Source organism: Ailuropoda melanoleuca, chromosome 12 (assembly GCF_002007445.2).
Source record: "Ailuropoda melanoleuca isolate Jingjing chromosome 12, ASM200744v2, whole genome shotgun sequence".
In the NCBI taxonomy this organism is placed as follows: domain Eukaryota; kingdom Metazoa; phylum Chordata; class Mammalia; order Carnivora; family Ursidae; genus Ailuropoda; species Ailuropoda melanoleuca.
In genome coordinates this window covers 48,800,318-48,810,383 of record NC_048229.1, presented here as the reverse complement: position 1 = coordinate 48,810,383, position 10,066 = coordinate 48,800,318, and the positions used below count along the sequence as shown (strand labels likewise).

The following is a 10,066-nucleotide window of genomic DNA, read 5'->3' as shown; positions in this document are numbered from 1 at the left end:
CCCCACCCCAAGAAGTTCTGCTTTTAAGAGTTTGCTTTTTTTTTTCTTTTTTAAAGTTTATTTATTTATCTATTCAATTATTTTAGGGAGAGGGAGAGAATGCACGTGTGCAGGGCGGAGGGAGAGAGAATCTCAAGCAGTTCCTGCTCGGAGTGCGGAGCCCAACATAGGGCTTGATCTCACCACCCTGAGATCATGGCCGGAGCCGAAACCAAGAGTCAGATGCTCTACCGATCGAACCAGCCAGGCGCCCCGAGAGGCTGCGTTTCTCACAAGCTTCCACATGGGCTAGGGACTACATTCAGAGAAGCCGCAGGGCTTGGTGCCTGGCGAGGGCTCAGGAACACCGGCCGCAGGGAGCTTTGTGTATGCGGACTCCACGGCCCGGAAGCTAGGGTGCTTGGTTCCAGGTCTGCTTCTGTCATCACCGCTGCCTCCTGGGTGAGCTATTTCCCTTCTCTGGGACTTTATTTCCCCTTCTGTGACATGGGTCAGTAAAGGCTTGACTTTCAGGCAGCCGCTGAGGGAGCATCTGTAAAAGCCCTCTGATACCAGGTGATTCTGGTTAAGAGTGCGGGGGGAGGGGGGCTTTGAGGGACCCCGGGCCATGCTGACCTCTGTCTGCCTCCTCACCCACTTGGGACAGGCCCAGCAGGGCAGGCTGTGGCAGCACACCAGTCCCTGGAGGCTACTGACCTCCCCGGGCCTTGTGCCTCCTCCGACACAGCTTTGGGGTACTCTTTCAATAAAACGAAAAAAGAGCTGTTCTAATTCACTTGGATGCCTGGCCTTGTGCTATGATCATTGCTTCTCTGTTCCTGATTCCGTTATCGACTAAAGTGGACACTTTGGTGTTTCTGTGAAATTCAGTTTCCTCTTTTCCTGCCCCGTGGCTGGGCTGCAGCAGGCAGAGCGAGGGGTGCCTAGCTGGGTGTTCATGGCTCAGCGCTAAAGCCACACTTGGAAACATCCCCACTGGCCTTGGGAGCCTAGGAGTGGGCTTCTGGACAGATGCTCTGGCTCCCTGAGGCCCCACTGCCTCATCAAAAAAGTGGGGATTTTGAAGACTTTCTCAGGGGGAGGCTGGGGGGTAAAGTGGGAGCCAGTAGGTGGGATGCTCGGCATGGTTCCTCGTGCCACAGGGGCTCAGTGGACGTTGGCTTTCCCCAGGGGAGAGCAATCCTTGCCCTGGCCCAGATCTGCTCCAGTTGGACATACATCCAAGTGTAGTGGAAGGTGTGTGTGCGAATGTGTGCAGTGAGCATGTGCCGTGCATAGGTACTTGAGGCAGGGGAAGCTGTATGGACCAGGGTGGAGAACGCCAATAGATTTTAGCCCATTTTGTTGAGGCTTTTGAAGCTGCATCCATGTGTAGTGAGAAAGAGAGCCCTGATCGATTAGTGATGTCTGCCACGGATGCGGGATTGAGAGCTGGGCTAGGTTTGCCACACGTATTCTATCTCGGGTCCAGTGAGAACCCATTTCTCTCATCCTGCCAGCACACTTGAAGTGCGTCACATCCATCACCCTATTTTTCACATCATCACTGTCATCATGTTCATTTTTTAGGGAAGAGTGGAGGAGAGGAACCCCATTTCTGCAAGGTTGCTCCAAATCTAGATTCTGCTGGGATTGGCGCTCCTGTTCCTTCCACAGATGTCTCCCAGCCCTTTCTTTTGGGATGTGTGGTGTGAGGTGATGATGGGGGGCCGGAAAGGGAGGGGAGATGAACTGGCATAGAGGCTGAGCCCCCTGGCTATGACCACCAGAGGGTTCCACACTTAGGGACACTGTCTCTGCACTGTGGCAGGGACTAGGAGGTGGTGATGCCAAAGGATGCAGAGCTGTCACAGGGCCCTGCCTGGGGGTGGGGTGGGTGAATCTCACGGGAAAACTGATCTCACTGTTGGAGCCGTCCTGTCATCACAAGTGCAATGAGACCGTAGTGGTCAGCCGGGAACGTGGGGGAGAGAATGCTGATGTTGATTGCCTGTTTATCTTGGGCTGTGTGCGTTAGGAATACCACCTCATTCCATTCAGTCCTCTGGACCCTCCTGTGTGGGGGGTACTCATAGTATGCCCATTTCACAGAGGAGGAAAATGAAGGTCGGAGTGGATCAAGCATCTTGTCCCAGACCTACTGCCCTAAAAGTAGCAAAGCTGGAGAATAGTACTGGGGAACCCTATTTTAGGACCCCCTACCTGAACTCCATTTTACAGCTCCTCTCTGGGTGCCGTCATCTAGTCCATCTGTCCTGCTAGACGAGCTCTGGTGGGTGACTTCTGGAAGGTTCACCTTCCCAGTATGGATGGACCAACTTCTTTTTTTGGAGTTCTTGGACTATTACTGGATGTCCTTCTGTTCTCACTGTTTTCTTGCTAAGCAAGGCAAGGGAGAGAAAAGGAAGGCAATGGCCGAGCAAGCTCCAGGCTTCTCACCCCTCTGCCCAGGATGGGCCAGGGGGATGATTTATGAATAATTCCCAGAAAAGCTGCATCTTTTCGTAGGTGCTCCTTCTAGTGCCAGTGTTTAAGGGGAAAGTCAAGCCTTGCCAAGATTGCTGTAAACTTTGATTACGAAGCTGCCCACTTGGAGCCCCACCCACACTCTCTTGATGGGTCTGTGCACCAGCTTTGCGTCCCACATGGGCACAGGCTGCCTTTTGTTTATTTTTTAATTTTTTTTTTAAAGATTTCATTTATTTATTTGACAGAGATAGAGACAGCCAGCGAGAGAGGGAACACAAGCAGGGGGAGTGGGAGAGGGAGAAGCAGGCTCCCAGCGGAGGAGCCTGATGTGGGGCTCGATCCCAGAACACCGGGACCACGCCCTGAGCCGAAGGCAGATGCCCAACGCCTGAGCCACCCAGGCGCCCCTGCCTTTTGTTTAAAGCACTAGATCAGGGGGAAGTCTGGTTAGGGGCCATGTTGTCCAAAACAGAGATTTCTTTAAATCCTAGACTCACCCTCCTGGTGGTGAGGTGCAGACGCCTGAGGAGAGGGGGCGCAGTATCCTCGTCCTTGCTCTTGGGCTGGGCTCTCTGGAGAAAAGGCAGGTGGTCTTAACTGAGCCATTTCAATTGTTAGTTTACTCTCTTTTTTGGCAAGTGGTTGGGAAATCAAGAGAGCTAAATAAATGGGTCGTGATGTGACCCTGTTATGAGATCTTGGCTCCTCGGAGGGTCTGAGCTTGGTGCTGAGGGGGCTGCCATGAGGGGGTCTTGGGTGGTTTTAGCTTCAGCTCCGGAGAGCCTTTGTGTTCTCATGCCGTCACTCCCCCCAACTCAACCTGCTCCCCAGAACCCATCCCTGTCTGAAAGGACCCCGGAGAGCGTAGGCCTAGTGGTTGGGTTTGTTTGCACTTGACCCTGATTATTTTGCCCTGAGGCCTGATGCCAGAGATGGTCATAGGCTACACTTTACAGCATAAATGTGTGAGTTAGGCAAAAGGCTGGCTATGCCTTTGGGCAAAAGTTGGGTACATCTCGCTCTAGGCATTCATAGCCCTGCACCAGGACACACTGTTTAGTGGACAGAGTGTGGGCTAAATTTCAGCCCTCTCTCACTACCTCTGCTGGGCTCCTTGTGCAGTGCACAACCCACTCAACCATTCATAACAGTCCTCCTTGCTTTACACTTTTTCACTCCTTGAGATTGCTTAGTGCTAAAAGTTGGGAATAGTGACACTCCATTTCATGCTTGGCAATGAGAATCTGGGCTCGAGGTATATCCTTGACCTTCCTTGGCCCTGGCTTGGTGAAAGCAAGAGGGTTTCTTTAAGGATGAGCCCAGGAGAGGCAGTCATGTGCCTCTTGCTTGGCTCACCACCTCCACTGGGACAGGGATGCCTCTAAGGAGCCTCTTTCAGACCAGTGTGGGCCCAGCCTTTCCCTAAGGGTGGAATGATCAGTGGGGCCAAGGCCAATAAAACACGGAGAGGTCCCCTAAGACTCTGGGAACACCAGCTGAGAATACTCTCAAAATAAAAGCCATTCATTTAGTGGTTCTTAAACCTTTCTTTGGCAGGCAGGGGGTGGTGGTGGTGTTCTAAATCTTTTCGATGAAAACCATGGATCCTTTTCCCAGAAAAATGCCTATCTGTTCACATGTCTGGAGGCTTACATCCAGGGGCAGGGCCTTCTCAGATCCTTGAAGCCAGGCTGAGCAGCTGGCCTGGTGTGGCTTTGGGAGTAGGGAAGGGGGTTCCTGGGCCCTGCTGACCTTGCTGGGGGCTTCCTCTGGCCCTCAGGTCAGTACGCGCCTCTATTCATCTCTCTCGTTCACCTCCTGACGTGTCTGCCTTAGAACTTGTCCCCGAGCTTTCCTACCTCTGACCTGCACCCTGTCTGGCAACCCAGGTCCTGTCTGACCTTGACCACCCTCTCCCCCGCCGGAGCAAGTGGCACTGGGGAGGTGGCTTACACAGGTGGTCACCTGGCGCCACGTGCCCCATGCTTCTGCGTTTCCCAAGTCCAGAGGCCCAGCACCCAGTCTTTGGGTCTCACTGGCATGTCGTTGATGGCAAGGCCATCCTGGTGCCCAGGGGCAGGCTACGGGCCTTTCCAGAGTAGGAGCGTTATTGTCTCTTATGAGCCTGCTGCTGAGTTGGGGAGACAGTGTCTGGTGAGGCTCACGAGCTGTGGGTCAAGCAGGTATCCACGACTTGTGATCCCAGAGCAGAGAGAGAACACAGAGTTCTGATCTGTCTGAAGCCCTGATAGAGCTTCAGAATCCTTCTTAACACACCCTAAAAACCGTGGTTAATGCACTCTGTGCACTCGCCAGTGGGAACACAGGCCCTGCCCCTCCTTTGCGTGTATGTCCTCGCTGCTGCACCCCGACCCTGTGTGTTCATACTCACTGCGCCCTCTCCCCATGCTTGTGGGCACACTGGCCTTGTGCACCCACCCTGCCCTTGCAAATGGCCATCATTCATAGGAGCAGGTATCCCTGCGTTCCCCTAGGGATGGGACAGGGTGAGGGTGTGTCTTGGCTTTAGTGGTGCCAAACACCTTTAAGTTAAAAAGTTAGAGGTAGAGTCTGGGGAAATCTCCAGAAAGCATCTCACTCCTCCTTTTGGGTGTTATTCATACAGGCCACAGTGCTGATAGAGTTTTCTCTGAGATGCTCGACCCTTGGTGTCCATCGTGCCTCTGAGGCAGAATTCCGCCCAGGGATGGCTCAGGCCCCCAGAGAGTGCCCGCTGCCATTGTGGACTCAGGCCGCCCAGCAAGTGCCTGGCTCTGGCTGTCAGGAAGGCCTTCCTTCCTCAGTGCCTGCTGCCCCTGCTGGCTATCTGGCTGTTGAAGAGACCAGTCTGGACAGAAGAGTAATGGTCCGGCTGGAGGGAAGGAGAGCGTCTGCACGTTCATGGTGTCAGGGAGCGCAGAGCCTCGCGGTGGTGGCAGTGGGGCAAGGGCATGGCTTTTTCTCATCAGGAATGCATAGAGGGTGGTGTGTTTACACCGTTGATAAATGAAATGTGGGGGCAGGGTGCTGGGGGGTGGATGCCAGCGGTTGTAGGAAAGTGCTTTCACGCCCCCAGGTATCAGGTGGGTTGGCCCATGGGCTCCTCACTGTGAGAGATGTGGGTCTGGAGATGCCGGGGTGTGGTGCGGCCACTTGCCTATGGTGACGTCCGCCACTTTGAACTTCCCCCGCTGGCCGGCTCTGGGTTGCTCTCCTCTTGCCACCTCTGCAGGCTTGGGAAGAGATTCTGGAATCCTCCCAAGAGCTCCAACACGGCAGATGTCTTCAGCCTTTCTCACGATGGTGGAAGCCAGATCTTAGGGAGGGAAGGATTTGGCATTTTGGGGACATCCTCCAGACCTTCATATCTGGAAGCTCACACTTCTCATCCAGAGAACATGGGGCTGTTTGTCCTGATATCCAGAGTACGCTGTGGACGAAGGGAGAACTGGGGTCAAGCATTGTCATGGTGCCCGTGATCTATGTGGTACCTGTAGGGACCCACACAGACCTTGTTGAAGGTGACCAACAGAATCGCCACGTGGTAACCTTACAAACTGGGAACGGCTTCTTAATGGAAGCAAAACGCCTAGATCTTAGAGTAAGTAAGCGGTGAAACGCAAAGGAAACGGATGTTCAGGTGTGGCGGTGGACGCCGTTAACAGCTGCTCCTTTCACGCACGGCTGGCTTCAGATCGCCGGAAATATCATCCGCCCGGGTCTCGGAGGCTGTCTGGTTGGAATCAGCTTAGCGAGTAAGATCCGTTTCGTCTGGTGCGAGGTCTTGATTCATATTTATAAAGTGCGTGTTTGAAAACCCACCCCGGCTGTAACTCTCTGAGTAGAGCAAGAGCCTCGGCCCCGCCCCAGGGTTTCATCGTCCGGATTCTGTGTGTCTACTCTCAGCGCGCAAACTTGGGAAGGAGCGAACGCTCCGTTAGCATTCCTTGGCCTGTTGCTCCTTGTCGTGGATGTCCCCTCTTGCACGCGGTCTGGGAGGCTCTGGCTGGGGAGCGAGAGCGGGACAGATATGTGATCAAGGGGGCCGTGCGCTGCAGAGCCGGACTTGTTAATTCCCGGAGCTGTTCCAGCCCTGGCACCAAACCCGCCTGAGTGCCTGAGCCCCTGCTCCAGCCTCCATCACCCCGTGCAAGCCTCTCTGCCACCGTATGGCTTAGGCACCATTATGATCTATCTTTGAGATGGCAAAACTGAAGCCTAGAGGTTCAACGATTTGCTGAAGAGGCAGAATCAGGATTCAAATCCAGGCTCATAGCCTAGCCTGCATGTTCATCTCACTGCTCAGCTGCCCAGCATACATGTGGATCTGCCGTCCGGGGGGTGGGCTGGGGTTTCTACTTATCAGTCCTGAGCTGCTAGGATTCTGGACAGCATCTTCTGTGCCTCTGTATACAGTGGTTTCAGTATGCATTGGTCTGCCATTTAGATACACTTGTGGGTTTTAGCCCAAACTCTGCACGTACTCCCTGTAGCTGTGTGAGACCTCAGGCATGTCGCTTGGCCTCTCTGGGAGTCTGTTGATGAGGACTACATGCACTATTGCCTAGAAAGTACCCAGTACCACGCCTGGCTCACTGTGTGTGCCCATGGAGGTCAGCGACGGTGCAGAGGGAACGGGCGGGACCTGGTAGCTTCAGCCGGCACATGTGTGGAACTTCAGAGCCCGTTAAATCTGAAAAATACTGTGTATGCACATTTTTGGCTTAAACAAAGTTCCATTTTACAGAGTCCATAACCCAGCTTTAATATTATTACATGCCCCAGACTGGGATTAATTCCAGGACAAGAGCTTTATTATGCCGAATAGAATTTCTCCCATGCTCCCCTAGCGCTTGGCCTCCATCTCCACCAGCCTGGTCTTACATGCTGGAGTATGGAGTGGCAGCGCCCCCATCCCTACCCAGCCTCATTCTGTGGGCTCAGGGGTGGGGTGGAGAGGTGAGTTGCTTTCTGATGTTACCAGCCCGTGACTGCTGACCACAGGACCTTAGCATATCCTGAGGTCTGTCTGCGGGCCAGGTCTCTCCGTGTGTGCAACAGCACCCCATGCTCCTCCAGCCTCTGCGAGGGATCTTATTTGTCTCACAAATAAGCTCTCACATGTCTGCGGTGGTGTAAGGGGCTTTTGGGAGGAGGAGGATGTCTGCGGGATCAGGGAGAGGTCTGAGCTCTGCTGTCTTCCTGCGAGTGGCAAATGGCTTCATCTCAAGCAGAAACTCTGCTTATCGATAGTGATCGGCTGTAGCACCCTGTAGAGTAAGATCCTGATGCAGCATCGGGCTCTAGGCAGTGCTGTGATTGATTCGTAATGTCTGCTAGGGACCCAGAGATGGGGAAACCATACCGATCCCGCACTTACTCGCTATTCAGGTTTTATTCTGATTATTTTACATCTCCGTGAAACCAACAAAGGCCTCTTTGTAGGCTTTACCCCCTTGCTCCTGGTCATGGGTATTATAAGGACCCCCACAAATGATGCTTCTTCCTTGCCCCGTTCCCCACCCTGATGGCCTGTTTGTATAGCTTCAAAACTCACAGGCCCATCTCTGTTCTCTCTTTCAGTTGAAGAGGGGGAGGCCTCGGACTTCTCGCTGGCCTGGGATTCCTCCGTGACGGCATCAGGTAAATGCCCAGGGGCTGCTGGGGGAGTTGCTGGGGGTCCTGGGGGTGGGCTCAGGAACTCAGGAAGCCACCCAGCTGGTTATGGAAATCATATTCTTCATGTCACATTCCTGTGTCCAGGCCAGACTACCCTGTGCAACACGATTTTTATATCAGTTCCATATGGTCAATAAAATCTATTACGTACGGAGACTAATATGCCCTATTCTCCTGGGGGACCACGTTTCCTTCTTGTGGGCACATTCAGATGGGCCACAATACCCCCACTACCCAGGCTTTGAAGCTCCCTGCCATGGGCCTCACTGCACATTCATTCCAGTCTAATTGCATAAAACCCACTTTAATAGGATGTTTAAACTCCAATCGAAATCACAGTCCCCAGACTTCCCTCCCAGATGGGCTGCACTGCACTCCCAGGCCGGCAACCCGAGCTTATGCCTCTAGGGGGAGGTAATAGGGGAAGTTCAGACTTGTGGGGTGTGTGGCCCCCATTGGGTGATGTGGGTGACTTGGCAGTCAGGGGACTTGGGTTTTTGGCTCACTTCTGTCCTTGTGTAAGCTTCTCTGTGCCTCAGTTTTCCCAGCTCTAAAAAGGAGTGAAGGGATAAAGTTTTTCTAACTGTAAAGCTCCTGTAATTTGGAGCTGTGGAACTTGGGATTAGAGCTGGCTTTGGGGTCTTTGGGAGCTCCTGAGTGGAGGGCATGACTCTCTGTTTGCTCTACATCCAGCCAGCACATCTCTGGGCAATGGCCGTGGCTCCCAGTCCAGCAGGTATAGCCTCTCTGGCCTCGTTCCTGTCCCAAGATCCTGACCAGCTGGTTCTGGATTCCTGGGGGAGCTGGAGCCAGGCTGGTCTCGAGGAATTCTGGGCCTGAGGAGACTCTGAGGAAATCATTTAGTACAGCTTCCTTGTCTTCTAGCTGGGGAAACTGAGGCACGGAGGGAGCTTTGCTCTGGGTCAGTAGTTCCAGAAATGGGGTGTGAGGCATCAGGCATATGAACATTTAACGCTTGAATGGTTATACATTGGATTTGTGATTTTATGGCTGTTTGTGACTTACAATGATGCTGAAATCATTTAAGTGAGAAAATTGTGTTGACAGTTTTAAGTAATGGTACCTAATGCTTGGGTTCAGCAAAAATCAGGAAGATTGTTTGCAAATGGCTGAAATTTGGGAAATCCTGGTATAGATTGCACAGAAGGGGAGTGGAGAGCTAGCACTGGCACCTGGGTTCTTGGACTCCTTGTCCAGTGCTCTTTCCAGCACCCTGGGGACGCTGCTTGGAGGGTTTGAAGGGTCCTGGTTGGGTCCTGGCGGACTCAGGTTTGGGCACTGTTGTATCTGCAGGTGCCTGGCCCTTGGTGACAGGGGCTCCCTCTACAGGAGAGGTGTTGTCTGAAGCCAGAATGAGGGGGTGGTGCTGACATTTTCAGAAGAGTCCAGGCTTAGGACAGACCTTGGGTTCCACACTGGGTAGGTTGGAGGAAGGGACTGCATAGCCCCTGTCCTGTCTCTTTCCATGCAAGGGAGATGCACTCCCCGTGGTTGGTGGAAACACAGTGAGATTATAAAGCTCCATGTCTCCTCCAGGGATCCTGACCCATGTGGGGGTGCATGTGCTCAGGCTTCTGCCAACTCTGAAAGGGATCCCCACGGTGCTCTAAACCCCTGAACCAGGAAAAGCAAAGCTTGCCGCCCGGCTGCTAGACCCCCACAGGAAAGCACCCAGCGTGGTGTCTGTATAAGGTCCTGCTACCTTGCTGCTTTGCCAGTGGTGTTGGAGGCAGGGAGGACAGACAGGAACGGCATTGGGGTGCAAGGAGGGCAGTGGCATCGGTTGTGGTGGGGGGACAGCCTGCCGCAGGGGGCATCAGGATCCCAGGCTGCATCCCTAAGGCAGGGAATGGTCTCTTGGTCTGCAATGCCAAGGGGCCATGCGGGGGCCCTGCCG

General features: G+C 53.6%; 1 protein-coding gene across 2 annotated transcripts in view; it reads left to right on the top strand.

Annotated features, from left to right (window-relative positions):
* The window catches only part of ZNF423 (zinc finger protein 423), a 337,109-nt gene that overhangs the window by 64,846 nt on the left and 262,197 nt on the right, over window positions 1-10,066 (top strand). For both annotated transcript variants that reach the window (XM_019794103.2, XM_034672642.1), the window contains exon 2: window positions 8,053-8,112. The gene's annotated coding sequence lies outside the window, so the exon portion shown is untranslated. The remainder of the gene's footprint in view (window positions 1-8,052; window positions 8,113-10,066) is intronic.